The sequence below is a fragment of the Heloderma suspectum genome, chromosome 1 (assembly GCF_057233095.1).
Source record: "Heloderma suspectum isolate Gila_16-S chromosome 1, 16-S_ref, whole genome shotgun sequence".
Taxonomy (NCBI): Eukaryota; Metazoa; Chordata; class Lepidosauria; order Squamata; family Helodermatidae; genus Heloderma; species Heloderma suspectum.
Genome location: NC_139458.1, coordinates 128,728,551 through 128,755,051, shown reverse-complemented (window position 1 = coordinate 128,755,051; position 26,501 = coordinate 128,728,551). Strand labels below are relative to the sequence as shown.

The 26,501-nt window shown below is 45.6% G+C and overlaps 1 protein-coding gene across 1 annotated transcript in view; it reads right to left on the bottom strand.

Annotated features, from left to right (window-relative positions):
- The window catches only part of SLC25A22 (solute carrier family 25 member 22), an 89,741-nt gene extending 78,136 nt beyond the window's left edge, over positions 1-11,605 (bottom strand). Inside the window, exon 1 of the mRNA XM_084856719.1 lies at positions 11,431-11,605. The gene's annotated coding sequence lies outside the window, so the exon portion shown is untranslated. The remainder of the gene's footprint in view (positions 1-11,430) is intronic.
- Between the last annotated feature and the right edge of the window lie 14,896 nt (positions 11,606-26,501).

Sequence of the window (26,501 nt, the reverse complement as noted above, 5' to 3'; positions counted from 1 at the left end):
TCAGGTAGGATAGCCCTGCCCCGAGATGCTAGGGACTGAACCAGTCACTTTCTGCATGTATTGTTTTGGCCTGTTAGGATTAAGCTTCCTTTTTTCTATACTCACTTTCCCCCCCAACTGTGGAAGTCACCTGAAAGGAGGAATTATTTTTGACTTTCTGCCCTGTACTCCAATCTGTTCCCTTACTCTCCATTCCAGAGGTCAAAACATTTTTTTCAAACACCAAATAGACTGCTAACATCTTGGATATTTAGATAAGCCTTATTTAAGATCCTCTTATGAACAGAAACCCCAATATTATCTAGTAACATGACCCAGCAGTGAAAATCCCTAGGAAACGGTATTGTAAAATTAAAAAGCAACACTGAATTTATTTAAGGAAATCATAAGTTAGATTTAAAAGTAAAAAGAAGCAACTTCTAAAAATAGCAAATTACATTTAAATAGAATAATACATGTTTTCTTTTACACTGACTGGCCTAGATCTTATAACTAGCAAGGTCCACAACTGAAGTGAGACAGTTGTCAATGAAAGTGAGAGCTTTTTCAGCTCTGGTGGCCCAGTTATGGAATGCCCATGCTGAGGAGGCCCACCTGGTGCCTACGTGGCTATCCTTCAGGCATCTTGCAAAAGCACATTTCTATGTGCCCAGGCATTTACACATTTTGTTGCCACTTTCAGTAGTTTAAGAGCCCAACCCTATGCATGTTTAAACAGAAAAAGTCCTACATCTCCCAGCAGGCATGCTGGGAGCTGGAGAACTTCTCTTTTTTGCTGTTGTCTAAATATGCATAGGATTGCACCCTTAGTATTTTATCTGCTATTTTTGTTCAGGTTATATTGTTTTATATTGTACAGTTATAGTTTTATTTGTGTTGTCAAATCTCCTGAAATCAATTAGGATGAAGGGCAGTAAAGAAATATTTTAAAATAAACATTAGGATGCTTTTCTGAAAGTCATTGGTTACCCCCATTTCAAAACTGAATCAGTTCCCTCTTGTCTCAGACAGAGAAGCCAGGAGAAGCAGGATGCTTACCCAATGACTAGCTCAGTTTAACTCAGGGGTGGGCAACTTGTGGCCCTACAAATGTTTTGGCCTACAACTCCCATAATCCCTCACCACTGGCTATGCTGATTAGGGCTGATGGGAGTTGTGGCCCTCTAGATGTTTAGGCCTACAAGTTGCCTACCTCTGGTTTAACTGGAAGCTACAAAGAAAATCTTTTTCTTTTGAATTGCCCACATCTTTTCTCTAAGATAGAAAGCTGATCCAATCTGGGTGGATAGAAAGTGCTTAGAGAAATGAAAGGGCTTAGAGAAATGATTGAAAACCAGCTCATCCTTGAAGGGTAGACAAACAAGGATTTCAAACCCTATGCAAATGCAGGGAGACGTGACCTCATTCGGGCTGTGTGACAAAGAATACCCATCCAGCACCTGTGTAAGACACTTTTTTCCATAGGAAATTGAACACCCTCACAGTCAGATAAACCAGGCTCCTTGCAACTGGGGATGTCTTCAAATACAGACAATGTGGGCTATTTCCATCACAGGATGTTTGGGGGTTATTCCTTAGATCTACTCAAATTCATGCCTCTCCCTTGATCTCATTGCTTCACCTATTAATTCTCATTATACCCTCCCAGGGCCACCATTCTGCCTTCATAGGTATCCAAGCTACAGAACCTGGTATCTGGCAATAACTTTGACTTTCTTGGGGTTTTGTAAACAAAACAAAAAGGATGGAGGAGTTTAGAAGCTTTCGCTTTTATTTTTGCTAAGTGCAGCTTGCTGTGTTCACCTCATCAGCAAACTGTGGTTAATGTTAACTATGGTTTGTTTGAAACAAGCCAACTTCAAACCACAGGTTATGAAGCTGGCTTGTTTAAACAAATCACAGTTCATTCTAACCACCAGCCCTCTACTGAACTTGAACGTTGTCTTTGTCAGAAGCCCCCTTTCATAATATAAGGTTCAGCCGAATGCCTGTTTCCAGCAAATAGCTGTGTCTATATTATATAGGTAGAGGGAATGACTGTAAAAATCAGCAGACCTCAAACACAACTGTTCTTTATTTACCACACAAAGAAGTGAAGAACTCCACCCACTGTTGCTGCTCCCACCTCTACAGGAGCTGCCAAGGTTCAAAACAACAACTAAGCCACAGTCCCTGTCCCCCCACCCCCTAGGATATATAACAGTTTACAAGTCTGCTGTGTCACCCCATCTGCCCCAGATCATGGATTATCAGGATCAGCCTGGAAACAGCAGCTGAAGGCTGTGTTTGTACTGCTGCAGAAACAGAATAACTCGGAGATCTCTTCACATTGCATTCAAGCCCAGAGAAGTGGTGTGGGTGGGTGATGAAATATCATCACGTACTTCACGTTGTAGGAGGTATGCGAACAGGCATCTGAATGCCAAACACACACATACATGCACAGTCACATGCAAGCTCACTGGCAGTAGTAGATGTCCTTTCCTTTCCATCTGTTGAACAATTTCCCTCCTCTGGGAAAAAACTAGAGGATCCCTTAATTTGTTTTCATTGTAAGGCATTTCAAAGCATTTTGGAATTACCACTGAAATATCAGTGTCTTAATTACAGTTGCAAAAGAATACAGGTGGTCAGTGTCTCTTGATACCGAGAGTTCGATAGAAATTGCCTTGAAATGTGAAAGCTGTGCAGGATGAGTAAACAACTAATTACAAACCAAAAGGCGATAAAACAGTTTGCAGTGCAATTTAGACTAATATGGCTTTTGGTCAAGGGGATGCAGTTTTATACAAGCACCTATTTTCAAATCTAATGCGACGTATCCACATAAAAACTAATATTTACACTCAATGAATCCACATAGACTTAACAGGAATTCCTGCTAAAGGGCCTTCTTCCAAGTGGATTGCACTGGCAGCCGGTGGATCCACAAAAATAGAAAAGGAGAAATAAAACATGGTTTTGAAATAAGGTGCAAACAGACCATCACAAATTGTGATTCAATCGGTGGCACAGTTTTGAATATATACAGATACCAATCGCAGACACTTAAATTTGCACCAGGGCAAACACTTTGGCATTAGAGTCTTCCCACTGGATACTGACACAGAGGAGCATGTCTCTAGTAAGCCCTGAAGTACATGAACTGTCAGTCTGGGCATAACAGTCCTGGCTTAATAAAGCATAGTTTGAGCTAAGAACAAGCTCTGGGCCCACACACTGATCTGATCTAACAATGGTTTCAAAACCTGTTTAGTAAACTGACATTAAACCAATGGTCCGTATTTCGAATATAATGGGAACTAAAATCCAGGATTGAAGCACTGAAGCCAACAAAAAGGAGGGGTGAGGGGGAAACACATGGGCCTGATGCTATTTCCTGGCTTAATAAACTAAGATTTATTAAGCCAGAAATGTCACATCTGAACCAAACAAAATATGCTGTGTTTACATGGCTCTTATTTTTGCAGACTTCCCTTCTGAGAAAGTCTGAAATCTAGCAGTATTGCTAGAGGACTCTGTATGATCTGTATGACGACTCAGGTGGGGAATCAAGAAAAAATCCAGCGACTGTAGATGTTGTATATATTCTTTAAAAATCTACCTATTGCCCCAGTCAGTAGTGACATTAGATGTTTCTGCACCTGAAGCAAATACCAAAATGACATGTACACCTTCTCTGGACTACAATTCTAGCTGGGGATGAAGAGAGTTATACTCCAACACATCTGGAATGCCTTAGGTTGGGCAAGACTGGGCTAGGGAGCCCTGGGTTCAAATCCCCACTCAACCCTGAGGTTCTCTGGGTGATCTTAAATCAGTCTCTCTTTCTGTCTAACCAACCTCACAGGGTTGTGCGATGATAAAACAGGTAAGATGGAACAAACTGTATATGCCATGCTGAATCTGCACGGAATTCCTGTGGTAGCCTAAAACTGAAATAAAATGCGAGTACCAAAAAAAAGATTACAGAAGTACTTCCTCTTCCCCAGTCAACCAGTCAGTGCAAAACAAAGGAATTACTAGAAAATGTAGAGATCTAGGAATCTGCATGTCTGTGGGAAAAATGTGTTGCAACTGTAATGCTTTTTCAGCAGCCTAGAACCAAGCACACCTCATCCGACACGTTACCCAACAATCTTAAGGCAACTGACGCAGTTAAATAGCATTCCAGTATGTTGGGCTGGTTGCATTATGGAAGGGCTATTACTTTTACTTCGTTATTCTGTAATAAATTCTCTGATTAAAGGGAATGGGCAAAAATGAGAGGGGATTAGTCTCTGCATGGACTACCATTGATCTTGCCTGATATATTTTAAGGTTGGATCTGCATATGCAGATGAACGAAGTGGTAGAGTTCTGAAGAGGTAGAATGTGCTGTGCCACTTCATACGACATGTAATGGTGGAATATTGAAATGTTTCCCCATAGAAATCTCCTTGCAACCATAAAAATAGTAGCAAAGGGGCAAACATTCTAGCCCAGACTTCCCCAATCTGGTGCTCCATAGATGTGTTGAACTACAACATCCATCGTCCCTAGCTAGCAGTAGGTTGAAGAAGGCTGTTCTAGCCCAGCCCTCAAACCTAGCCCTTTCTCTGCTGTGCTAGCTTTCTACTTGCAGGGGGGTACACTTAAGGGCACTAAAAAATTTATTTCCCCACCTACAGTCTGAAGTGAAGCAGTTCCCTCTACTAGCTCAGGACTTTAGCATCTCATTCCCACCTCATTGTGCTGGATGTGAAGATCTAGCCTAATACCAATGCTAAATTGAGTGGTTTTAATAGGGCCATTTCCATGGATAAAGTGCTATATATTCCATTAATACCACTACTCCCTCACTGTATTTGACTTTTCGTAGCATTTGCAAGTTCAGCCATACCATCTTTTGGTGGCTTCAAGCTTAGATTGTTTTCTGCAGCTCTGTATCTTGCTTCTTTCTTAGCTTTCCCTTTTCAGCTCAAATGTTCTCCCTTTGCTTGGCCTCCTTTAAAGGACAATACTTGTGCAATGCTCTACAGGAATGGGGTTATATAAACTAATGTACTTTGACAAAATACCCTACATATCTTAAAATCAGTGCCTCTGCACACTGTCACAGCATGTAACCAACCTTCAGAGGTTTTGGAGCCTGAGTCCTCCTTCAGTGACTGCAAACGGCCGGCTACCATCACACAAAACCCCAGGGTATAAATCTAAATGAACACACAATTGCTAACCTCACTTTAGAAACTGGCAAGCAAGGAAGGTAATAAATGTTACCCATCATAAAGCATGAAATTAACAACTATCCTACCAGAGCATTAACCATTTGTAGTGTACCCATACTTTAGAACTGTGAGTACGTGTGTGTGTGCGTGCGCACTTGGGAAAATATTTTTCTAAAGGCGCAATCCTATGCATGTTTAGACAGAAAAAAAGGCCTACAACTCCCAGCATGCCCAGATCCAATCAGACCGCATTCAGACAGAGTTTGTTGGGAGCTGTAGGCCTTTTTTTCTGTCTAAGCATGCACAGGATTGCACCTTAGGAAGCTTATGCCTTCATATAGCACTTTGGTCCTAAGCAAACTTTCTTAAGAGTAAGTTCCATCAAGGCCAAGAAGTCTAATTTCCTAAGGAACATATTTAGGATTGTAGTGGTTACATAGGAAATACATTACTGTCTTGAATATTAAGTCCTCCAAACAGGCCTGGGAAGGAGGGTTGCTATTATTCCCATTTTACAAACAGGAAAGGGGGACCAAGGGATAGTGACCTCCCAAAAACCACCACCTGAAAAGGCTATGCCAGGACATAGATTGGAACCCAAGCCAACTCCACCGTTCCATTCAATGGATCACACTGATACTTAGTAGTAGTAACAGTACTTTGATGTGTATGTGTGTGGGGGCAGGGGGCAAGTCTCCCAAGTTTTGCTGCAAATTAACAGCTGCAATACAGGCAGAAATCCAGAAGATGAAGCTCTTGCAGGCACAGAGTTGCAGTGATCGGGGAACCTGTACCTGTTGGATTTCTTTCAGGTAGCGATCCTAGAGGGGGGAAAAAACACCCAAGGGCAAAAAGGAGGAACCTGGGAACTACAAACCAGTCAGTCTGACATCAATCCCTGAGGAAATTCTGGAGCAGATTATAAAGCAATCAATCTGTAAGCACCTTGAACACAATGCAGTGATTACTCGAAGCCAACGTGGATTTGTCAAGAACAAATCCTGCCAGACGAATCTGATCTCATTTTTTGATCAGGTAACCTCCCTTGTGGACTGTGGGAATGCTGTGGACATAATATATCTCGACTTCAGCAAAGCTTTCGACAAAGTGCCCCATGATATCCTGATGAGCAAACTAGCTCCAAGTGGGCTAGGTGAAACAACGATCCGGTGGATCCACAGTTGGCTACAGAATCGGACTCAAGGAGATCAATGGTATCTTCTCAAACTGAGGAGAGGTAACGAGCGGGGTACCGCAGGGCTCAGTCCTGGGCCCAGTGCTCTTCAACATTTTTATTAATGACTTGCAGGAGGAAGTGCAGGGAATGCTGACCAAATTTGCAGATGACACAAAATTGAGCAGGATAGCTAATACTTTGGAAGACAGAAACAAAAATCAAAGTGATCTTGATAGACTAGAGAGCTGGGCTGAAAACAACAGAATGAAATTTAACAGGGATAAATGCCAAGTTCTGCACCTAGGAAAAAGAAATCAAATGCACAGTTACAAGATGGGCGATACTTGGCTCAATAATACTACAAGCGAGAAGGATCTTGGAATTGTCGATCACAAGCTGAATATGATTGTTGTCGATCACAAGCTGAATATGAGCCAACCATGTGATGTGGCTGCAAAAAAGGCAAATGCTATTTGGCATTAATAGAAGTATAGCTTCCAAATCCCAGGAAGTACTAGTTCCCCTCTACTCAGCACTGGTTAGGCCTCATCTGGAGTACTGTGTCCAGTTCTGGGCACTGCACTTTAGGAAGGATGCAGACAAGCTGGAGGGGGTTCAGAGGAGGGCAACAAAGATGATCAGGGGACTGGAGACATAGCCCGATGAAGAGAGACTGAAAGAACTGGGCATGTTTAGCCTTGAGAAGAGAAGACTGAGGGGAGATATGATAGCACTCTTCAAGTACTTGAAAGGTTGTCACAGAGAGGAAGGCCAGGATCTCTTCTCAATCATCCCAGAGTGCAGGAGATGGAATAATGGGCTGAAGTGACAGGAATCCAGATTCCGGCTGAACATCAGGAAAAACTTCCTGACTGTTAGAGCAATACAACAATGGAACCAACTACCTAGGGAGGTGGTGGGCTCTCCCACACTGGAGGCATTCAAGATGGGGCTGGACAGCCATCTGTCAGGGATGCTCTGACTTGGATTCCTGCATGGAGCAGGGGGTTGGACTCGATGGTCTTATAGACCCCCTCCAACCCTACTATGCTATGATTCTATGATGTTCTTGGCTCAACAGCCCAGAGAAGGACATCCAAAACTAATGATATGGGCTAATTGTGGCTGATGTTGGACTTAGATTAGGAAGACCTGGGTTTTACATGACGCCCAACGAGTGATCTTGGATCACTTCAGCATAACCTGCTTCACAGGGTTGCTGGGAGGGTTACAATGGGGGAAGAGACACTCCGAAGTGTGTCACCCCAACTCCTTATAGGACAGATGGCATGAAAAATGTATTTTTCCCCCTTTGACCAACTCTGTTAGGAACCTGCTGGGTATTTCATTTTCCAGGCCACCCAAATGAGCTGGGGCCCCTTAAAAAGAGATGCAGCCACATGCATTATTCATCCGTTCATTTTAATGAAGCGTCTATGGCAAGGATGTGTCCTTGTCTAAAGACTGGTAGCTAAGAACCCAGCCATCTGTCTACAACAGCCTCCCCCAGTTTGGCACTCTCCATACGTGTTGGACTACAACTCCCACCATCTCAAGTCAGGAAAATCTTTGAGCACGGTCTTACACAATCACTGAGCATCAAATTCACTACAGCTGCCCCATGGCTGAACAGCCGCGGCACATTTGACTAACACTCTTTGTGCTAGGTCCTGTATGAGCACATATCAGAGCAAGCAAAGAGCAGATGATCAGAGGAGCCGCGAATCTAAACAGGCAACACAAATAAAAGGCAAGAGGAAAGGCAGAATGGTAAACTGGCATGCTCAAGGTCACATATGGCGGAGGAGTTGCAGAGCCGAGGTCAAATTCTAATCTCTACCACGGTAAATCCAATGCCTAGCAGTTTATGTTAGAAAATTTAGGCAAGTAAAAACACAAGCCCAAAGAAACGTCTTTTATGGCTATCAGAGACCAATCCTTCATATTCACATATTTGAAAAAGCGCCTGGAGAATGCCTTGGTGCCCACTTGAAAAACCCGGCTTATATGATGCATACAGTACGAGGCAGCTCAGCCCTGTGGCTACACGTAAGGACAGATTAGAGCTACAACATCCTTTTTATTACTAGCAGGTTAGAAGAAGGGCCCTGGAGTATGCCTGCTTAACACCCACCTTACAGATGGACTCCACACTGCCCTGCCTGCAGGATGGGCTGTTCAGATCCAATGAATCTGAGAACCCCGAGGCCTTCTTTGGATGACAAGCCCTCCAATCATCATGCCTTACAGCAGCCTTCCCCAACCAGGTGCCCTCCAGAGATCAGGAACCACAACTCCCATCATCCCCCAACCAGCATCATAGTCCAATGCATCTGGAGTGCACCAGATCGGGGAACGCTGCTTTACATCCTTGACATCTGAATTACACAACACCAAGCTCCAAATTTACCAAGCTCCACATTTTTAATATATTGGCGGTGTGATCAGTTTTACACCATGCAAGCATGCAGTGAAAAGCTCAGTGAGTTAATTCAGGTCTTCTGAGGATATTTATTGACAGCAAATCCCTCATGGACAACATGCTATGGTCAACTCTATCTCTATATAAGACCATAAGAGCCCTGCTGGATCAGACCAAGGGTCCATCTAGTCCAGCATTCTGTTCACACAGTGGCCAACCAGCTGTCGACTGGGAACCCACAAGCAGGACATGAGTGCATCAGCATTCTCCCGCCCATGTTCACCAGCAACTGGTATGCGTAGGCATACTGCTTCTGATACTGGAAGTAGCATAGAGCCATCAGAACTAGTAGCCATCGATAGCCTTTTCCTGCAGGAATTTGTCTAACCCCCTTTTAAAGCTATCCAAATTGGTGGCCATCACAAGAACTTGTGGAAGTGAATTCTGTAGTTTAACTATGTGCTGTGTGAAGAAGTGCTTCCTTTTATCTGTCCTCAATCTCCCACTAATCAGCTTCATGGGATGACCCCGGGTTCTAGTATTTTGAGGGAGGGAGAAAAACGTCTCCCTATCCACATTCTCCACACCATGCATAATTTTGTACACCTCTATCATGTCTCCCCTTACTCGTCTTTTTCCCAAGATAAACAATCCCGGCTGTTGTAACCTTCTTTCATTGGGAAGATGATCCAGCCCCTTGATCATTTTAGTTGCCCTTTTCTGCATTTTTTCCAGCTCTACAATATCCTTTCTGAGACGCAGTGACCAGAACTGTACACCGTATTCTAAGTTTGGTTGCAGCAGAAGGGCAGTATGATCTTGGTAGTTTTATTCTCAATTCCTTTCCTAATTATGCCTAACTTGGAACCTGCCTTCTTCACAGCGGCCGCACACTAGGTTGACATTTTCATCAGGTTGTCCACCTCAATATGTATCAACCACTGCATGTATGTGTGTGCTTGCATCTTGCTCTGTTCTCTCAAATTAAAAATAAAACAAAACTCTCTCTCCATGCGGTCTGATTGGATCTGGCAGACTGTAGCTGCCCTCTTACTCAGGGTGGGAGGAGACTCTGGCCTGAGAATGTGCCACGCTGCGTGTAGGAGGCGTGTAGGAGGCGGCACAGAGAGGTGGCTACCCTGCTGGAGAACAAGGTCGGAGGACAGACATCACTTCTGCGATGGGAAGAGAATCTAAAAACTTTGCCTGGACCCGTTTTTGCTGAGCTCTCCCACAGAACATAATGTATTCTTAACTTGGAATATGGACACATTGCAGACAAATCTGTCACGCAAACAGCATTAACTCCCTTGAACTCTGCAACTGTGTGAGAGATAACTTGTTTTATACAAGCAGGAAGCTCTCTCAGACAGAGACAGAACCAAGATATTAAAGACAACACGTGCTTGTTCACCCACCTACAAAAAAGGGATGTATGAGAAAGAATTGCCATACATTTCACTGGGTTGAATTGAAGAAGCAAAGGAATATTATTTTAGATTTTCATCTCGAATGTTCCAGGGTTACAGACAACATCTTTCAAACTAATCTCCACCCCCTCAAACGCCGAACGCATGAAACAGAAGTAAATCGAAAACATGCTGAAAACGGCAAGCCATTTGTGGAAAGGCCACGGTGGAGCTAGGGCTGCTATGAACTTTACTGTGGGAGTGAGCCCCACTGAACTCAGAGGAGCTACTTCTGAGTAAACACACAAAGGATCAGACTCTCAAGTATCACATGCAAGAATAAGATTTCGGAGGACTCTGAAACACAACTGCCCTCTTCATACTCCACATTTACTTTGCATCCTTCATACTTCAGCCTCAAGTTTCTTCTGACATTTCTCCCTTCCCAGCTACCACAGCTCTCAAAACTAAAGGCATTGTTTTTAAATCCCCCAAATCAAAGGCAACCAGTGATGTGGAGCATACAGGATTGGGTTAATTGTAAAAATACTTTGGGGGGAAAGCTCCCCATGTGTTTGAGGGGAAAACTGGGCTCCATGCAACCTTTTCAGTTGTTCCAAGGAAGCTGCATTACAGGGGAAAAAGGAGGTAAAGATGCAGTAAAGATAAAGGAGCGTTTTCATCGCGCGATTCTCCACTTCCAGGGGAAGGGGGATGATGCAACAGACCCCCAGAGGGGTGGGGAGGATATCTCGGGTGGAGTCAGGAGAGAACCCGCCCTCCTCACCCCGCTCTGGATTAACAGGGGCGTCCATCGCAGGCACCGATCTCTAACCCTGCGGTTTCGGTCTGCATTTCAGCAGGAGAGGAGGACACACACGCGTGCGCGCTACGTGGGAGGCTAATCCCCGCCGGGCTGCAACCGAGCGCGCGCGCTGCAGGGCTAATGCAACCGGGGAGGGAGGGAACGCGCGCGGGGGGGCAGAAAGGGGCTGCAACCCCGCGGCATTCGCAAACCACCGGGACCGGCGATCAGCGACAGCATTTCAGGCTTCGCGTGGGGCTGGGGACGCTGATCCAGCCGTCCTTGGGCTGAGAGAGGGTAGGCTGCCAAAAGCCTGGGGAAGATGAGCCTCCCCACACCTCGCTAGCCCATCTCGGGCATCGCAGAGCCAAGCAGCAGGGGGCTCGGGAGAAGCGAGCCGCACTCACCGAGCGATCCAGCCGTTGGGGTGCCTGCCCTCGCTCCGCCTCTGCCGAGAAGCAGCCGGGGAAGCGCCAACCTCTCCGGGTACGCGCCTCGCTCTCCCTCGCTCGCTCGCTCCGGCTTTTCCTTTAAGTGGTACAAACCAGGATGTCCGCACAGTTTCTCTCCCAGCTCCAGCTCGGCGGCGGCGCCGCCCCTGGCCGCTGCCTGGAATTGCAGCCCCTTCGCCCCGCCACTCTCTGCGTTACGCACAAGCGCCCCAGCCCCACGCGAAGGCGCCCGCGCCAGAACTCTCGCCGCCTTGCTCGCGCCGCCTTGCTGCGGCCGGCGTCGCGGCACCCTCGTGCTCGGGGGTGGGCCGGGTCCTCTCCCTGCGGAGATGCGCGTACGGAAAAGGGGGGAGGGGGAGCGCCTCATGTCTGGAAGGGGGCCCGCCTCAGATGGAAGGGAGAGAGCGGCAGGGAATCGGGGGGGGGCGGTCGAAACGGCGGCCGTCGCCGCCAGCTCGTAGAAAATGTGCTTCCAGTGTGCCATTTGAGACGGGAAAATCCCGTGACGTGGAAGAATAAGGCCCAGTCCCTATTCACGTGGGGGCGAGTCCCATTGAAACCCGTGGAAATAGCCTCTACGTTATTTCACAGCATTGGTTGGGCTGCGCATGTCAACCAGTTATCTCGTTTTCAGTAGCGACCTTTATTTCCTGAATCCACATAACTGCAGCCCTTACACCACCTGAACCTGGGATTTTTTGAGCATTCATCCCCTCCAGCTACTAGGTTGTTGTTGTTGTTCAGTCATTAAGTCGTGTCCGACTCTTCGTGACCCCATGGACCACAGCACGCCAGGCCTTCCTGTCCTGCGTTCTCTCCCGGAGCATGCTCAAGTCCATATTCATTGCATCAGTGATGCTATCTAGCCATCTCATCCTCTGCCGTCCCCTTCTCCTTTGGCCTTCAGTCTTTCCCAGCATCAGGGTCTTTTCCAGAGAGTTTTCCAGAGAGTTTTAGGGTGGTATCGTCTGCATGTCTGAGGTTGTTGATAATTCTCCCGGCAATCTTAATTCCTACCTATGATTCACCCAACCTGGTGTTTCTCATGATGTACTCTGCATATAAGTTAAATAAGCACGGTGACAATATGCAGCCTTGTCGTACTCCTTTCCCAATTTTGAACCACTCGGTTGTTCCATGTCCGGTTCTTACTGTTCCTTCTTGACCCTTGTACAGGTTTCTCAGGAGACAGGTAAGGTGGTCTGGTACTCCCATCTCTTGAAGAATTTGCCACAGTTTGTTGTGATCCACACAATATTGCCACAGTTTGTTGTGATCCACACAATCAAAGGCTTTAGCGTAGTCAATGAAACAGAAGTAGACGTTTGTCTGGAATTCTCTTGCTTTCTCCATGATCCAGCGAATGTTGGCGATTTGATCTCTAGTTCCTCTGCCTCTTCGAAACCCAGCTTGTACTTCCAGTAGTTCTCGATTCACATGCTGCTGAAGCCTAGCTTGTAGGATTTTGAGCATCACCTTGCTGGCATGTGAAATGAGCGCAATTGTGCGGTAGTTTGAACACTCTTTGGTGTTGCCCTTTGGAACTGGAATGTGAACTGACCACAAGTGGTCTTGTGGCCACTGCTGAGTGTTCCAAATTTGTTGGCATATTGTTGGCTGCTGTTAAAGCAGCGCTTTAACAGCATCATCTTTTAGGATTTTGAATAGCTCAGCTGGAAGACTGTCATCTCCACTAGCTTTGTTGTTACTAATGCTTCCTAAGGCCCACTTGACTTCACTCTCGAGGATGTCTGGCTCAAGTTCAGTGACCGCACTATCATGGCTATCAGGGACATTCAGATCTTTCCTGTATAGTTCTTCTGTGTATTCTTTCCACCTCTTCTTAATCTCATCTGCTTTTGTTAGGTCCGTGCCTTCTTTGTCCTTTATCATGCCCGTCTTTGCACAAAACGTTCCCTTGAGATCTCCCATTTTCTTGAAAAGATCTCTAGTCTTTCCCATTCTATTGTTCTCCTTGATTTCTTTGCATTGTTCATTTAAGAAGGCCTTCTTGTCTTTCCTTGCTATTCTCTGGAACTCTGCATTCAGTTGGATATCTCTTCCCCTTTGTCCCTTGCTTTTCACTTCCCTTCTTTCCTCAGCTACTTGTAAAGCCTCCTCAGACAGCCACCTTGCTTTCTTGCATTTCTTTTTCTTTGGTATGGATTTCGTTGCTGCCTCCTGAACACTGTTACGGACCTCCGTCCATAGTTCCTCAAGCACTCTGTCTATCAGGTCTAATCCCTGAAATCTATTCCTCACCTCCACTGTATATTCATAAGGGATATTATTTCGGTCATACCTGAATGGTTTAGTGGTTTTCCCTACATTCTTCAATTTAAGCCAAAATTTTTCAAGAAGCAGCTCATGATCTGAGCCACAGTCAGCTCCAGGTCTTGCTTTTACTGACTGTATGGAGCTTCTCCAACTTTGGCTGCAAAGGACATAATCCATCTGATTTCGATATTGACCCTCTGGTGATGTCCATGTGTAGAGTCGCCTCTTGTGCTGTTGGAAAAGAGTGCTTGCTATGATCAGCGTGTTCTCTTGGCAAAACTCTATTAGCCTTTGCCCTGCTTCATTTTGTACACCAAGGCCATGCTTGCCTGTTATCCCGGTGATTTCTTGACTTTCTACTTTAGCATTCCAATCCCCTATGATGAAGAGGACATCTTTTTTTGGTGTTAGTTCTAGAAGGTGTTGTAGGTCTTCATAGAACCGATCAACCTCAGCTTCTTTGGCCTCAGTGGTTGGGGCATAGACTTGAATTACTGTGATGTTGAATGGTTTGCCTTGGATTCGTACTGAGATCATTCTGTCGTTTTTGAGATTGTACCCCAGTACTGCTTTTCCCACCCTTTTGTTGACTATGAGTGCTACTCCATTTCTTCTAAGGGATTCTTGCCCACAGTAGTAGATATAATGGTCACCTGAATTAAATTCGCCCATGCTTGACCATTTTAGTTCACTGATTCCCAAGATGTCGATGTTCAATCTTGCCATCTCATGTTTGACCACCTCCAGCTTACCTTGATTCATTGATCTTACATTCCAGGTTCCTAAATATTGTTCTTTACAGCATCGGACTTTGTTTTCACCACCAGACACATCCACAGCTGAGTGTCCTTTCAGCTTTGGCCCAGCCGCTTCACTCTTTCTGGCGCTACTTGGAAATTCCCTCTGCTCTTCCCCAGTAGTATATTGGACACCTTCCGACCTGAGGGGCTCATCTTCCAGCATCATATCTTTTAGCCTTGTGATACGTTCCATGGGGTTTTCTTGGCAAGAATACTGGAGTGGGTTGCCATTTCCTTCTCCAGTGGACCACATTTTGTCAGAACTCTCTGCCATGACCTGTCCGTCTTGGGTGGCCCTGCACGGCATAGCTTATGGCTTCACTGAGTTACACAAGCCCCCTCGCCTCAACAAGCTAGTGATCCATGAAGGGGCAAGCTACTAGGTAAAGCGTCCCAACTTGGCTTCTATCGACTCCTTGTTTTTACCTAGCACAGCTTCTAAATTCATCCCCAGCTTTGTTAATATAAAAACTACCTAGCTGAACTCTACTTCTGTTTTCCACGAACCAAGAAACTTGTCTGGTTTGCCCAGGATAGTGCCTGTTTTGAGTTAACAGCTAGGTGGATTTTATATTTTCAAAAATGGAGGGTCAACAATTGTCTGGTACTTTCTTGTTCCCAGTAGTCCTAGGGTCATTGACAGAGCCCAATTTGAATGCCTGCACACCTTCTGCCTCCATATCATTTTAAGATTAACTACACAGACATCCTGACTATAACATCCAGTTAGCTTCCCTGCTACTCATATTACCACCACCACCCTGCCAACCTGTTTTTTGTCATGTCTTGCCTGATGAAGAGATCTGGAGATCTCAAAAGCGTTTACATTTCTGTGATCTTTCAGTTGACCTAATAAAAGTATTACACCATATGGATTTTGGATATTTTTTTCTTATGGCCAACATGGCTGCCTTTGTTTTTTGTACTTTAAGGTACAATCCTATGCATGTTTAGACAGAAAAAGTCCTACAACTTCCCGCATTCCCCAGCCAGCATTCCTCAGTTGGCTGGGGGATGCAGGGAGTTGTAGGACTTTTTCTGTCTAAACATGAGTAGGATTGCACCCTTATTTCCTGGATATCCCTTTTCATATTACACATGACCCCCACCCCCAATACATCCTTCTCTGGCCTTCCTATAAGGTTTATATCCAGAGATCGCCATATCCCACTACTACTCCACTGGTTTCTGTTATGTTCACTATGATCTGGTTAGCATGATCAAAACAGCCCATTGTGGTTTATATAAGCCACGGTGAGCTGCAGCATGTGCTGGGCAAGATTTGAATATTCAATGCCCAGCTGCATCTTGTATTGTACCAACTTGGGAAATGTCGGTTATAACCCATGGTCTGTTGTTGGGTTATGTGAAGGTTGTTTAACCCTCGCATAACTCACAGTCCTTGGGTTCGCACAGCACAACAAGCCGTAGCTGGGTGTTGAATATTCAGAATGGTTGCACACACCAAAGCCCAATCCAAGAGGTCACTGGCATGGTTAATGAGCAGTGTCAAGGAAGCTATTAGCAAAAAGTAGACTTCCTTCAGAAAATGGAAGTCTTGCCCAAATGAGGAAAACAAAAGGGAGCACAAGCTTGCACAATGGTGGTGCGAGCAGACAAGAGATGCAAAAAAGCATTTTGAAGAGCATCTTACTAACAATATCAAGGTCAAGAATAAAGAATTCTTTGAATATATCAGAAGCAGGAAACCAGCTAGGGAGACAGCTGGACTGTTGGATGACAATGGAGTTAAAGGAGTACTAAAGGAGGACAAGGAGATTGTCGAGAAGCTGGATGAATTCTTCTCATCCATCTTCACTGCAGAAAATACAGGACAGATATGTCTGCCTGAACTGATGTTTTCAAGAAGGGAATCTGAGGAATTGAGGCAAATAGCAGTGACAAAAGATGAAGTTGTCAACTGTATTTACAAATTGAAAATAAATAAATCACCAAGCCCAGATGGTATCCATCCTAGAGTTGTTAACTCAAATACAAAATTGCTGATCTTCTAACCAAAATATACAACATGTCCCTAAGATCAGCCTCTGTACCAGAGGACTGGAAGATGGCCAATGTAACTCCAATTTTTAAAAAGGGATCCAGGGGGGGTCTGGGAAATTACAGGCCAATTAGCTTAATGTCTGTTCTGGGTAAATTGGTTGAAAGCATGCTTAAAACTAAAATTAGTAAGCATATAGAAGGACAAGCCCTGCTGAAAAAGAATCAACACAGCATCAGTAAAGGTAAGTCCTGTCTCACTAACCTTTTAGAGTTCTCTGAGAGTGTCAGTAAACATGTCGACAGGGGTCCGGTAGACATTGTTTACTTGGACTTCCAAAAAGGTTTTGATAAAGTCCCTCACCAAAGACTCCTGAGCAAATTTAGCAGTCATGGAATAAGAGAAGAGATCCTCTTATAGATCAGTAACTGGTTAAAGAACAAAGCAAGAGGAAGAATAAATGGTAAATTCTCCCAACGGAGGGAAGTAAATAGCGGGGCCCCACAAGGATCTGTATTAGGACTAGTGCATTTTAATTTATTCATAAATGATCTGGCATTAGGAGTGAGCAGTAAAGTGGCCATGTTTGCTGATGACATGGAATTATTTAGGGTGCTCAAAGAAAAAAGTGATTATGAGGAGCTCCAAAAGGATCTCTCCGAACTGGGAGAATGGTCATCCAAATGGCAAATGCAGTTCAATGTAAGCAAGTGTAAAATGATGCACGTTGGGGCAAAAAATCCCAACTTCAAATAAAACCTGATGGGATCTGAGCTTGTTGTGACTGAGTGAGAAAGAGATCTGCGGGTTGTGGTGGACAGCTTGATGAAAATGTCAACCCAGTGTGTGGCCACTTATAAAAAAGGCAAACTCCATGTTAGACATAATTAGAAAAGAAATTGAAAATAAAACTGCCATTATCATTCTGCCCTTCTACAAATCTGTGATGTGACCACAGTTAGAATACTGTGTACAGTTCTGGTCACTGTGTCTCAGAAAGGATATTGTAGAGCTAGGAAAAGTGCAGAGGAAGGCAGCTAAAATTATCAAGGGACTAGATCAACTCCCCTATGAGGGAAGGTTGCAACAGCTGGGATTGTTTAGCTTGGGAAAAAGGCAAGTAAGGGGAGACATGATAGAGGTGTACAAAATTATGCATGGTGTGGAGAATGTGGATAGGGAGACGTTTTTCTCCCTCTCTCAAAATACTAGAACCCGGGGTCATCCCATGAAGCTGATTGGTGGGAGATTGAGGACAAATAAAAAGAAGCACTTCTTCACACAGCACATAGTTAAACTACAGAATTCACTTCCACAAGTTCTTGTGATGGCCACCAATTTGGATAGCTTTAAAAGGGGGTTAGACAAATTCCTGCAGGAAAAGGCTATCGATGGCTACTAGTTCTGATGGCTCTATGCTACTTCCAGTATCAGAAGCAGTATGCCTACGCATACCAGTTGCTGGTGAACATGGGCGGGAGGATGCTGATGCACTCATGTCCTGCTTGTGGGTTCCCGGTTGACAGCTGGTTGGCCACTGTGTGAACAGAATGCTGGACTAGATGGACCGCTGATCTGATCCAGCATGGCACTTGTGTTCTTATGATAAGGAGCCCCAGAGCCTGGAAACTGCCACCAAGAAGGCCGTCTCTCAAGTTCCTGCCAAATGTGCTTCAAATGTTGGCAGGACAGAAAAAGGGTCCCTCCCAAGAATCTTAAAACCTTCATAGGCTCATATGGAAGAATACAGTTTGTCAGATAACCTGTTCTCAGGGTCACAACCAGCACTTCAAATTGTGACTGGAAACAGACTGGTAGACAGTGAAACTGTTATAACATAAGAACACAGGAAGCTGCTTTATACAAAATCAGACCATGAATCCATCTAGCCCAGTATTGTTGACATTGACCGGCGGCAGCTCTCCAGGGTTTCAGGCAGGATTCCTTCCTAGCCCTACCTGGAGATTGAATCTGGGACCTTCTGCATAGCAAAGCAGGTGCTCTAGCACTGAACACTGAATCACATTCTCCCCATAACTATAGTTTGACTGCAGCATTCTGAATATTCAAGTGCAGTTCTTGAGTGCTTGTACCTTGTGTTGGGTAGCCAGGACAGGTTAGGGATTCTGCTGGTGTACTGCCCACCCCACTGCCCATCAGACTCCCTGCCTGAGCTGACGGAGGTGGTCTCAGTCTAGGTGTTGAGGACCCCTAGGATGATGGTCCTGGGGGAATCTCAACTTCCATGATCCGGGTCAGATCATCATGGCCGCCATGACAACCATGGGGCTGTCTCAGCATGTCATCGGCCCAACACATGTAAAAAGACACACGCTTGATCTGGTTTTCTCAACTGGGCAGGAGGATGGTGATCTGAAAGTGGAGGAATTAACATCTGTCCCTTTGTCATGGTCAGATCATGTCCTGCTGAGGTTTAGACTCTTGGCTGCCTTCCCCCTCTGCAAGGGTGGGGGACCTATTAAGATGGTCTGCCCCCGGAGGCTAATGGATTCTGATGGATTCCAGAGGGCTGCTGGTATGGCTGGTGCTCCTGTCGAAGCTCAGGTTGCTCTGTGGAATGCAGAGATGACTCAGGCGGTTGTCACGATCGCGCCCAAGCGCCCTCTCCCTCTGAGCAGAGCCCGGCCAGCTCCTTGGTATACACCCAAGCTGAGGGCAAGTAAGCAAAAAAGGAGATGGCTAGAATGCCGGTGGAGGAAAAGTCATGCTGAGTCTGACCAAACACAGGTTACAGCTCATTATTGAGTCTACTCTGTGGCGGTGAGGGTGACAAAGAGACAGTTCTTTTCCACCAGCATTGCAACTTGTCAATGTCATCCAGCAGAGCTTTTCCAAGTGGTTCACGGCCTGTTACATTCTGGGACAGGGAGAGAGACTTTGGAACTCTCCGTTGCACGCTGTGATGAGTTTGCATGGCAATTTGAAGATAAAATTGCTCAGATTCATCATGAATTGGACACTACAATTAATGCAGTTCCATTGGTAGAAGCGTACAGAGCACCGTCTGGCCCAGTTTTATTGGATGAGTTTCAGTTATTGAAGCCTGAGGATGCAGACAAGGTGCTTGGCCAGGTCTGGTCGACCACCTGTGTACTCAACCCTTGCCCTTCATGGCTTATTACATCAAACAAGAAGGGGATGTCTGGCTGGCTCCAGGAGGTTGTAAATTCCTCCTTGAGAGAGGGAGTGGTGATGGCCTCTTTAAAAGAGGCAGCAATTAGGCCACTCCTGAAAATGCCTAACCTGGACCTGGAGGATGTTAACAATTAAAGGCCAGTGGCCAACATCCCCTTCCTGGGCAAGGTGCTTGAGCGGGTGGTTGCAGGACAGCTCCAGGCACTCTTGAATGAAATGGATTATCTAGATCCATTTCAATCGGGCTTCAGGCCTGGTTTTGGAATGGAAACTGCCTTGGTCACCCTGTGGGATGACCTCTGCCAAGAGAGGGACAGGGGGAGTGCGACCCTGTTGATTCTCCTGGACCTCTCAGCGGCTTTCGATACCATCGACCACGGTATCCTTCTGGATAGGTTGTCTGGGTTGGGAGTTGGAGCCACTGCACTGCAGTGGTTCCGCTCCTACTTGGATGGCTGACTCCAGAAGGTGGAGCTGGGGGCTATTGCTCTGTGCCATGGCAATTATGTCACAAGGTTCCACAGGGCTCTATTTTATCCCCCATGGTGTTTAACATCTACATGAAACCGCTTGGGGAGGTTATCCAGAGGTGTGGGCTGAGGTGCCATCAATATGCAGATGACACCCAGCTCTACCTCTGTTTTTCATCAAACCCAGGTGAGGCAGTGGCTGTTCTGAATCAGTGCCTGGGCACGGTAATGGACTTGATGAGGGCCAATAAACTGAAACTCAATCCAGACAAGACGGAGGTACTGTTAGTGGGTGGTTCATCTGCCCGGCTAGGTGATATTCAACCAGTTCTGGAGGGGGTTGCACTCCCCCTAAAGGATCATGTTCATAGTTTGGGGGTGCTCTTGGATCCAGAACTGTCACTTGAGGCACAGGTGAACTCAGTGGCATGGAGCACTTTTTATCAGCTTAGGCTGGTATACCAACTACATCCTTGTCTGGACAGAGACAGCCTAGCTACAGTTATCCATGCTCTGATAACTTCTCATCTGGATTACTGCAATGTGTTATACGTGGGGCTGCCTTTGAAAATGGTCTGGAAACTTCAGCTGGTCCAAAATGGGGCAGGAAGATTGTTAACAGGGACTGGCCAATGAGCTCATATTACACCGGTAGTTTTCCAGCTGCACTGGCTGCCCATTCATTTCCAGGACTGATTCAAAGTGCTGGTATTAACATTCAAAGCCCTTAACAGCTTGGAGCCAGGTTATCTAAGGGATCGCCTCCTCCCATATGTGCCTGCCCAGACCTTAAGATCATCCTCAGTGGTCCTTTTCCATGAGCTGCTGCCAAAGGAAGTGAGGTGGGTGGCTACTAGGAAGAGGGCCTTTTCTGCTGTGGCACCCTGGCTGTGGAATGAGCTCCTATTCCTTCTGGTGCCAGGTGAAGACCTTTTTATTCTCTCAGGCATTTTAGCATTTGAGTTGTCTAGTCTTTTAGCTTTGCTGTTTTAAATCTGTATTTTAAATCTGCATTGTTGCTAGGTTTTATCCTGGTTTTATTCTGGTTGTATTGTTATATTGTGATTTTAATGCTTTTAAATTTTTGTATTGTTTTACTGTGTACTTTTTGGTTTTAATTTTTGTGAACCGCCCAGAGAGCTTCAGCTATTGGGCGGTATAGAAATGAAATGAATGAATGAATGAATAAAATAATATTCCAGTAACAGCACTTTCACATCAACTAAGGCAGCTTTCCCCAACCTCGTCCCTTCCAGATGTGTTGGACTACAGTTCACATAATCTGCAGCAAACATGGCCTGCTGGCTTGTGACAATGGGAGTTGGTGTTCAACACATCTGGGGCTCACCAGGCTGGGGAAGACTGAACTAAGGGTGGGGTGGGGATATTGAAACATCATAACTTTCTCAGTCACACAAAAAGCAGAAGCACTCAGGATATGTGATATTCCATAGTATAAGGTATGCTTAGACATATCCCACTTCTCTGAGCAGTGAGAAGTTTCAAGGATGCAGCTTTTTCCCAGGTCTGGTTCCCTTTAAAAGGTGGTCACTGGAGGCTCACTGCCATTTTGTGATGTTTGTGTTTATTTACAAATATACAGGTTGGACATAGGTGAAGGCACAGCCAAAAACACTACTAATGGATTCCAAAAGTCCACTGATCTCTAGGGAGACAGTCAGCACCCCACAATGCTGCTAGCTAAGGTTACAGAGTCCAAAAAGCAGAGCTCTCTGTATCTGTCTCCTCTTCTTGTCTCAAGCTGCCATCTGTTGTTCTCGTCACTCCCCGTCCCCCCACCCCGCCAGGCAGGCTGGAAAGTCCAGAGGAGTTATCTCCTCTAACCATCACCACCTAGCCTTCCTGGGCCATCTTAGCTTCCATGGTGATACATCTCCTGAGTATTAGGCCTATCAACACATTCTTTTGTTAGCACTGGCCAAGTAGTGCCACAGGGCAACCCACACCCACAGCCCTGATAGGAAACCCATAACAGTATCATTCCTGATAAGTCCATTTTAAATACCTTGCCTCTCACCATTCAGTGCACACATGCGGAGATCACAACATAAGGATTCCAGCTTGTGCATTGCCTTTGCTTCTCCCAAAGGAAGCCATACAAAGAGACCCACTTCCTCTCACAAATAAAGGCATCACTGCTCAGAGCAGCATGCATGGCAGTGCCTTGAACAGATGTGGAGTGTCATATCTGTGTTCACACTTGTGAGAGAGGGAGGGAAACAGAAATACTTGGTGAGCATTTCCAGAGGGAGAGCCGAGTTAGCCTGTTGCAGCAAAAACGATGAAGAGTCTTGTGGCCCCTTAAAGGCTAACACATATTTTTCTGGCATAAGGTTTCATGGACAGTGTCCACTTCATCGGAAAAAAATACTTTGCGTGAATATTCAAAAAAGGGTGAAAGAGCAGGGAGGGAGTGGAGCTGTAGAAGGGCTTGATTTAGATTAGGGGTGTAGAACCTCAGGTCTGGGGGCCAAATCTGATGCCCCCCTCCCTTCCCACGGCTCCCCCAACCACAGATGATTTGATGATTTCCCAGCTTTTGTGCAGGGGTTTTTTGTTGTTTTTTTTATTCTAAAGGGTTGAAATGCCTCTCCTAAGGCTTAATTATTGCCAGGTTTTTTTATTGCCGATAATTGAGAGTTTTAAGCTAAAATAGGCTGGTATGTTTAGCCCCATCCTGCTCACCATTGCAATGCAGCACCGGGGAACTTCTCTGAAGTGGAATTCAGCACTTAGGCTGAAAGCGCTCAGCACTCCTAGTTTAGATACCTGCAACAGTCGTGTGTGTGTATGTGTGTGTGTGTGTGTGTGTGTGTCCAGCATTCTTGCCTGCTGAGCCATCCTCTTAGCCTCCTGTCATAATGCACCCTTCTTGGCAGCAAAGGAAGTGCAGGAATTTGATATGATGGGGGAGTGCTTCTTTGGCAGCTCTGAACTCTCTGCATCTTAGAATCATAGAATCATAGAATAGTAGGGTTGGAAGGGGCCTACAAGGCCATCGAGTCCAACCCCCTGCTCAGTGCAGGAATCCAAGTCCAAGAATCCCTGACAGATAGCTGTCCAGCCTTGTCTTGAACGCCTCCAGCGTGGGAGAGCCCACCAACTCCCTAGGTCATTGGTTCCATTGTCGTATTGCTCTAACAGTCAGGAGGTTTTTCCTGATGTTTAGCCGGAATCTGGCTTCCTGTCACTTGAGCCCATTATTCCGTGTCCTGCACTCTGGGATGATCGAGAAGAGATCCTGGCCTTCCCCTCTGTGACAACCTTTCAAGTACTTGAAGAGCGCTATCATATCTTCCCCCAGTCTTCTCTTCTCAAGGCTAAACATGCCCAGTTCTTTCAGTCTCTCTTCATAGGGCTTTGTTTCCAGTCCCCTGATCATCTTCGTTGCCTTCCTCTGAACCCTCTCCAGGTCTGCATCCTTCTTCAGCCTCTTGCTCACTCTCATGCAGGTTCCCCTGTGATTCTTCCTCTGCAGGCTGTCCTCCAGTCTCATCCTCAAGTACCTGGAATCGGTTCCACAGCTCCACTGCTTCCACTGGTGCAGAGTGGCGTCTAGTTCTTCTCCTAACTGTCACCCTTCTCCAAGGAGTATCCTCTACTCCATTTTTCCTCACCTCAGCATTTCCGACTTCTGCCTCAGCTTGCTGTTGCTCTTCAAGCTTCTGGTCTCCACTTTGCTGCTGTATTTCCCCAATTCTGTCCAAGAACTATTCGCGTTCTCTTATTCCCAGGAGGGTTGACAGTCGCCGCTCCAGTCCACTTACTTTTTCTTCCAGCAGCGTGATCAACTTGCACTTGTTGCAGGTGTAGGCCATGTTGTTCTCAGGCAAGAAAACAAACATTGCACACACCTTGCAGGTCACCACCACTGGAGAGTCTTGTCCTTCCATAGCCTCTATTCCGTTTTTGTGTCTAGCTTTCTGATTGTTCTAGACTAGACTAGCCTGTGCCTGCTCCTCTATTCAGTAGAGGTTAAAAGCAGAGTCCCACTGGTGTGGAAGTGTGTGTTACAAGACAAATAAATGGGAAAAAAAAGTTTGTTAAAAAAGAAAAGAAAAATGTTAGGGGCTTCCCCCTTGACCTCCCCTGCTGAACTCCCCTGGCCAACTCCTGTTTGCTCCCCCTGTGCGCTCGCTCTGGTCGCTCTCTCTCTGGGAGCTTGCTTGCTTCTGTAGTCCCTGGACCAGCTGGAGCAGCTTGCTCTGCTCTGCTCTGCTCTGCTGAGCTGGGAGGCGGGAAACAGACTGACACTTCCTGCCCACACAGCTGCTGGGAGTACTCAGGCCACACACCTCCAATTCAGTTGGAGCTCTCAGAAGCACCTGGTGAGCTCACAGCCACTCAGAAAGATAAAGGGCAGCCCCCTGGGCTTCCTGCAGCCCACTTACCTCTTTGCCTCTGTCTCCTTTGTCTCCTTTGTCTCTTCTACCGCTGCAACTCCCCTGGCCAACTCCTGTTTGCTCCCCCTGTTCGCTCACTCTGGTCACCCCTAGTCCTCTTCCTCCAGGACTAGGGGGAGAAGGCGTTTATCAGCTATCTAACCATTCATTCCAGCAGTCAGGACTCTCTGGTATTTTTCTTGGGTATGTTCTCAGAGCAGAAACATCAATGAATCCCTGCCCTTCTATCCTGTGGGGACCAATCACTTCTAAAAAACAGCTTAGTGTGACACAATGTTAAAGGGGAAGGAAAGTTGGGGAGGAGAAGAGCTAGGAAAGCAGCCTGTTCAGTGTGCTGCAGCAATTAACCTTGTGGGTTCTTAAAAACAAGGACATTTATTGTGGCAGAAGCTTTGATCATGCATATGAGATTATAGTAGCCTACCAGAAACTCAAACACCACCTGAACCTGTGGATGAAGAGCCATTTGTACATCTTAAAAATAAGTAAAGTAAAATGCCACAGCCAATGTCTTAGTCTTTAAGGCAGCCTTCTCCCAACCTGATGCCCCCTAGATGTTCTGGACTACAATTCCTAGCATTCCTGACAGGCCTTCTGCACCTGTACTTGCTTGCACAATGTGCTACACCTGCTGAAATTCCCTCTTCCACACAGCTACGAAAGATGCAGAAGGCCTGTCCTCTTTTACATCTGGCCATCCTAGCTGGGGCTGATGGGAGTTGAAGTCCAAGACACCTAGAGGGCACTGTGTTGGGGAAGTCTGCAAGGAGCAGAAGACTCTTTGTAGTTTCAGCACAAACTCTTGCTTGTTCCTCCTGTGCTGAACAGGGCTGTAGTTATCCAATATGTGAAGTAAGTGACAGATGAGCCAGAAATTTGTTACCAAAGGGGCAAAATGTTGCTTGAACAGGGATAGCGCCACCCCATGGTTGATAATTGTAATTGTTTTCAATTTCCTCCAGTTTGCCCAGATGGGATTCAGAAATCAAAGCTTTGAATGAAGGTGGAACTTGACTAGTAGGAGCCAGTCTACATTACAACTTTAAACTGGCTTCAAACCAGTTTATCTAAAGGGATCCTGCAATTTCATGAGGGTACTGAGAATTCTTTGCTAGAGACCCCTGTCCCCTGCTCAAGCAGCCCCTCTTCCTAGAGCTACAATTCCCAGAATTCCTGTATTTGGTAGCCGTAATCACTAAAAACAGGTTTGAAACCAGTTTAAAGTTGTAATGTAGATTGCCCCTAGGTGTAAAAGAATTCAAGATATAAGACAAGTTTTGCAACTTGCGAGTAAGATAAGAATCCTCCAGTGCAAGTATAAATAAAGGAATGGAAACAGATTATCGTAAATAGCAAACAGTTTCCATTAAATCAGGAAGGATCCCAGAAATTGAGAAGATTTTGTTAAAAAAGAAAGACTGGAGGTGGCATGTAAAACCACTGGTTGATACCTCTCATTGTGCAAGGAATCTTAGAACTGGAAAATCTCCTTACCTCCTCATGTTTCAATGACAGCTGTTACTGGTAACCAAACACATTTTGAAATCAAGTTGTAGAGTAAATTTATGGTAGATATCCTTTACATATCACTGATGGGTTAAGACTGAAATATGCTTATAAATTGGTAAGAAAGAATACGAGAAAAGGCAAAAAAAAACTAACAAGAGAAGGAAGGAAGCTAAGGTTAAACATTCACATGCCATTCACAATCTCTGTTTGACATAAACACAAATTAGCTCTCTGATGGGAACCTCAGAAATATGTTGTGATTAAACAGTTGCAAGATGAGCTCCTAGCATATGTGTCACAGCCAGAAGACAATCATGAAGCTGAAGTAACAGTAATGGCTGTGTAAGTGTATTTCTGCTATAGAAAACAAGAAATTCCCAGGTGGTGC